The sequence below is a fragment of the Cornus florida genome, unplaced genomic scaffold, assembly GCF_030987335.1.
Source record: "Cornus florida cultivar Cherokee Brave unplaced genomic scaffold, ASM3098733v1 CherokeeBrave_3.0.0_Hap2_Chr10, whole genome shotgun sequence".
Lineage (NCBI taxonomy): Eukaryota > Viridiplantae > Streptophyta > Magnoliopsida > Cornales > Cornaceae > Cornus > Cornus florida.
The window spans coordinates 68858536-68864187 of record NW_026775580.1 but is presented as its reverse complement, the minus strand read 5'-3'; the positions used below and the strand labels follow the sequence as shown (position 1 = coordinate 68864187).

At 36.2% G+C, this 5652-nt stretch overlaps 1 pseudogene; it reads left to right on the top strand.

Moving 5' to 3' along the window:
* Positions 1–290: 290 nt before the first annotated feature.
* On the top strand, positions 291–880 carry LOC132277795 (uncharacterized; annotated as a pseudogene).
* The last annotated feature ends 4772 nt before the right edge of the window (positions 881–5652 follow it).

Below are 5652 nucleotides of genomic sequence, written 5' to 3'. Positions count from 1 at the left end.
CTTTATAGTCCAGAACTGCCTATTTGAATGGACATTTCATGCCATGCTTCTAAAGCAGCCACTAGATGAGGAATGGTTCTGTTGCACTTTTTAACTGTTTGAAATTCATACACAAAAAAGTATCATTATAGTTTCTTGACTTCTCTTTTATAACTTACTTTATTATATTAGTGGTTTTGTGCATGCTGCGTCAATTTTTCTTTATCTTCCCACTACAATCTCATTATACACTTCCATCACTATGATTTTGCAGAAATTGTGGCTTCGTTATCATCTGAGGTCATTTTTATATGGATCTTGCAATATTTTTGCTTGTAACTGACCATGTTCAAAAGCCATATCTGCAATTCAGCCCAAAGAGGTGGGGCCTCATCACAGGCCTCAGGGGATTCTTAACATCTGCCTTCTTCACAATTGGTTTTAAGGTTATCGCTCCTTTGTTTGCTGTCTATGTCACCTGGTCAATGCTTGGCTTGCCAGCCTTAGTTTCAGCGGCTCCTTTCTTACTTGGTTGCTTGTCTCGGTATCTACTTGAGACGCGTTTTGACAAGCGTGGCTCTTCTTGTTGGCCTCTTGTACCCATAATTTATAAGGTATATATATAATAAACTATGAATCTTCTCTCTGTAGTAAAAGGGATTCTAAGACATAGTATGTAGTATGTGATGTGGCAGGTCTATAGACTATATCAGTTGAGCAAAGCTGCTCGTTTCATTGAGAGGATGATGGGGTTCCTGTATCTCCAGAAGTGCTAGAAAGAAGCGGTGCCTTGGTTGCTATGATAGTGACCTTCCAAGTCCTTGGCGTGGTTTGTCTTTGGTCATTGATGACCTTTCTTCATAGGCTCGCTCCTTCCAGACCTGTTGCAGAGAAGTATTGATATTTGTGATGGATGCAAGTAGATATATACTTGAATATATTGGTACTCATTTCCTGCCCTTTTCTATGCAATGGAAACTCTTATCTACTATTAGGTGTTACACTATTACTGCGGCCCTACACGTGTTCATCGATACTAAAGAAGTGTTACAAGTTCTGGAATCAAAACATGTATGCATTTGGCATTCTTAGAATATTCATCATTTGTATGGTTTTGTATTTCATGACAGAAGGTATTGAGATTAGAGAAAGTACAGAAAACCTGGAAATTGTATGGGTTTTATTTGAAATTTTCTTTCTTGGATATTCTCTAGATTGACTAACCTGTGGTGAGTACTATCTCACATATAATTCATTGTCCTTTTAATTATTATTATTATTATTTTTATCTCCAATTAGATCATTTTAGATTTTATGACAATTTTATTTTATTATTTTTTTTATTATTTTTTTTTTTTTACATACATATATTGCATGATATATATGCACGTATATATTTATTTATGTATTTTGGATGTGTGCAAAAATATTGCAAAGGTATGCATACACTAATTGTCTGAACAATCTAAAGCTTTAAAAAACTCCTATTCAACTTTTGTCTGTCATTAAGGATTGACAACAAAGCTGAATTTGTTGATCAATTTGTCCCAGCAGCCCTTAACAACGGTCTTGCGGTGCCATTACCGGAATTTGAGCTCTCAATCACACACCCCCACTTGCCCTTATAGAAAATTCAACTCTCAATCTTCTACTTTAGAAAAAGAGAAAGTATCATTAAACATTGAAATATTACATTATTAGTACTACTCCCTACGTCCCATTTTAGTATTCCCTTTTTGGAAGTATAAATTTTTAAGATGGTGAATTTTAGACCTAGTTTGGTTGCACAAATGATAATTCATGTTACGAGTCAAGGCAGCTGTGTCGTCAGATTGGGCGTGTGATTTAAATGCGTTCAGGCCCAATGAATTAGGAAACCTTGTCCATACCAAGTACTAGCCCAGCGAACGTTGCTGATTATATTAACACGTGCACATACAGCTCCACCATGCTTAACAGAAGTAACCCAATTCATAAAATGGGACCCACATGCAGCTCCACCATGCTCAACCGAAGTAACCGTAACCCATGGCTTGGCGCGCAAAACCCATTTAAAAGTCGTCCTCTCCATTAAGAAAGGTCACACATTTTCTTCTGCAAATCTTGTTTCAGAGAGAGAAAGAGGAGAAAGAGAGATAAAGAGGGAGAGAGAGATTCTGAAGAAAACTGATTAGAAAAGTGAGAATTGTGAATGTTGTTGAAAATTGGCATCGATCAGAGGATGCTTCATCGGGTTCGATCCAATCAATAGAAACAGCCGGAACTTATTCACAGAACTCTGTTGATCCAATCAAAGAGAACCGTGATAATGCGAACCTGGATTGAAACGAATCAACTCAGACAGACTCTGATGATTCTCCTCCATCTACTCAAACAACCGAAGAGAACCGTGATGCTGCAAACCTGGATCAAAACAAAGTAAATCGGACAGACTCCGATGATCCTCCTTTCACCCTGAAACCTGCTGCTGTTTTATTGATGGAGAAAGGATTGAGGGCCTTTCAAGCTCGTGAATTTGATCTCTTCAACCTTGTTCTTAAAACCTTGTTAGTCTCTTTCTTACTTTGATCTTCGATTCTTGTGCCTCTCGTTGATTCTTTTCGTTATTCTTGATTATTTGCTAATTCAAGATTGGGGGTTCTTAGCTTTGGTGCTCTGTTTTGTTATCCTATAAATGTTTGGTAGATTCTTTACGTTGTTCTTGATCATTTAATTATACATTCTAATTCCAAATTTAATCCATTTTCTATTAAGTTTGTGTTGTTCTTAATTTAGGGTTCAATCTTGACTAATACGGAATAACTACCTAATAGACTAAACTGTGGTGATCAAGAACTATCTAGCATACAATTCATTATCCTTTTAATTATTATTATTATTTTTATTTTTTATCTCCAATGAGATCACTTTAGGTTTTATGACAAAATTTCATCTTTTTCTATATACACATATATTGCATGATATGCATAGATGAAATTATGAATGTAATATTTATTTATGTATTTTGGATGTCTGCAATAATATTGCAAAGGTATGCATACACTATTTGCCTGAACAATCTGCAACCTTTTAACGATTCCTAGAATTTGCTGATCAGTTTGTCCCAGAAAAATTCAAATACGGTCTTGCCCTAGAACCTCAGTTTCGTATAGAAAATGATCTAATGATTGAGGCTTTGCCAATGGAGGCAGATTACCAACTGTATGGAACAACTATTGTTGCAATACAAGTTCCGCGTGGTGGTTAGTGCCCAAAATTCTTCCACCCTTAGATGTGGGATAGGGAAAATTCATAAACTCTTGGATAGGGAAAATTCTTAGTTTTTATGTCCAATCACAATGATGAGATGTGAAAACTCGTGAAATTGATTTACATTCTTCTGCTCAAATCAATGTTGAATAAGTGATTTGTTCAGGTTCTGCAATTGAATCTCATCCATGTCTTTTATGCATCTGCATTGATACAAAAGTATGCATTTTTAAATGAATTTAATGAAGCCAAATACATCAATCACTAAAAGAGAAATCACTCTTGGGACTTCTCACTTTGAACTGATAAAGCACAAAGTTAGGCCATTCTATTTAAAGAGAGTTTATTTTTATAATCTTTTTGTGCTTCTCTCTTTATTTAGTTTGATTTAGTTTCCTGTTGTTGAGTTGACTTTTCCTGATTGTAATCCTTTTGTTATTCTCTCTTTATTTAGTTAAGTTACAATATTCATTAAAACTCTTTATGGTATCAGAGCACAGAGAAAAATTTCCTCCTCTCAAAACCAAACCTAGCCGTGTATTTTTTTTATTTTTTTATTTTTTTTTTCTTGCCGTGGACTGATGACAACACCACCAGCTCCAACCTCTCCCAACCAGACGTCACCATCTTCACCAATAGCCCCGGCCACCATATCAGGAACTCTAACAATCCTCTCAGCGTCTGCGATTCCCTCTAATGGTAATCTGATATCTCTTAATGCCTTATCTCAGATCCCATTCAAACTCTCAAAAAGTGGAGGAAATTATGCATCCAGGAAGTCTCAAATGACCAATCTCCTCTTTGGTTATGGACTCTTCAGCTCTTGTTGATGATGGATTATGCGCAAGCCGGATCTGATCTAACTATTGATGATGAATTTGTGCAACTCAGATCTGACCTGACTTCTTGAACAAAGAAAAGAAAAGGTGATCCTATAGGCACCGGTGGAGTCCACCGAACAAGTTAGTGTGTGAAGTAATCTCTGAGGAGAAATCAAGAAATTGAGTTAGGTTATTTCTTATACCTTAAAACGTTGATTAACCCATTTCTTTATAGGACCCATTTCTTTATAGGGCTTAGGTCAGGATGTAACGCCAAGTTACCGTAACCTATCCTTATCTTGCGTTAATTTAACCGCCTTTCCTTATCCTCGGGTAGGGATTGCTTGGTGCTTTTGGAAATTCAAGCCACTGTCCATAGCACAATGGGTCCTACTATCAACAATTATGCCACGTCTGCTGAAGCATAGAACAAATTGGAAACCAGTTATGCCAATCGTTCCAATACTCGCATGCTTTCTTTCTTGACCTCTCTCATGTCCAACAAGAAAGGAAGGCAAATCAGTGGTTACCTATATGAACAGGGTCAAATTGGAAACTAGTTATGCCAATCGTTCCAATACTTGCATGCTTTCTTTCTTGACCTCTCTCATGTCCAACAAAAGGAAGGCAAATCAATGGTTACCTACATGAACAGGGTGAAAAGCCTTGTTGATGATCTTGCTCTTATTGCCATCCCTTGAGTGATGCAGTTCGTGTCCTTGACACTCCAATATCCTTTAAGGATCTTTATGACAAACTCCTTGATGAGGAGTTAATTCAAAATCATGGAAAACCAGTCAAAGAGGATGATACTCAAATCACCGCTCAAACTGCACAACGGCAAAATAAGAACAAAGGAGGTAAAGGAAATCGTGGTGGATCTAATGTTACAAATAGCTTTGGTGGAAATTCTGGCCACACAGGCCAATTCGGCCACCAATCTAGCTCTCACCAATCTCGACAAAGCAATAACTATGGCCGAGGATACTCCTCTCAAGGTACGGGATTCAATTCTAATCTTCGGACTTACTCACCCTTTTAGAATTCAAATTATTCTCAGGATCAACCTGTCGCGCCCGGATTATCCCTTCACCATCTCTAAGAGTTATACTAAACACTTATGAGTCAGAAAATGGGCTTAATGCGAGGACGAGTGGCTACAGCCTATTAGTTATTTATTTATTTCCTATTATTTATTTTGGCGTAGGGCCAATTTATTAATAATCGGACACCTAACGTAGGATTATGGCGTGCTAGGTCACCTTGATATTTAAGTATTATTTATTTGACATCCATTTTACGAAAACTAGATTAATGAGATCTGGGGTTTGATTGTGCATGGGGAAGGTTCTGGAAAATTATTTTTATATTGCATTCCAAAAGTACATGTGTATTTTATTCAATTATATTATTTGGGAAAGGAAATGATTTTCCAAAAAAAATGTGATCTAATAAAATATTATTTTAGGAATACGATTTTTAGAAAATATTATTTCCATTAGAAAACTTGATTTATTAGAAAATATGAAACTTTATATAATTAAGTCCTAATTTTAATTTTGGAATCAAATATTTATATAAAAAGGTGAATCTTGAATTATTT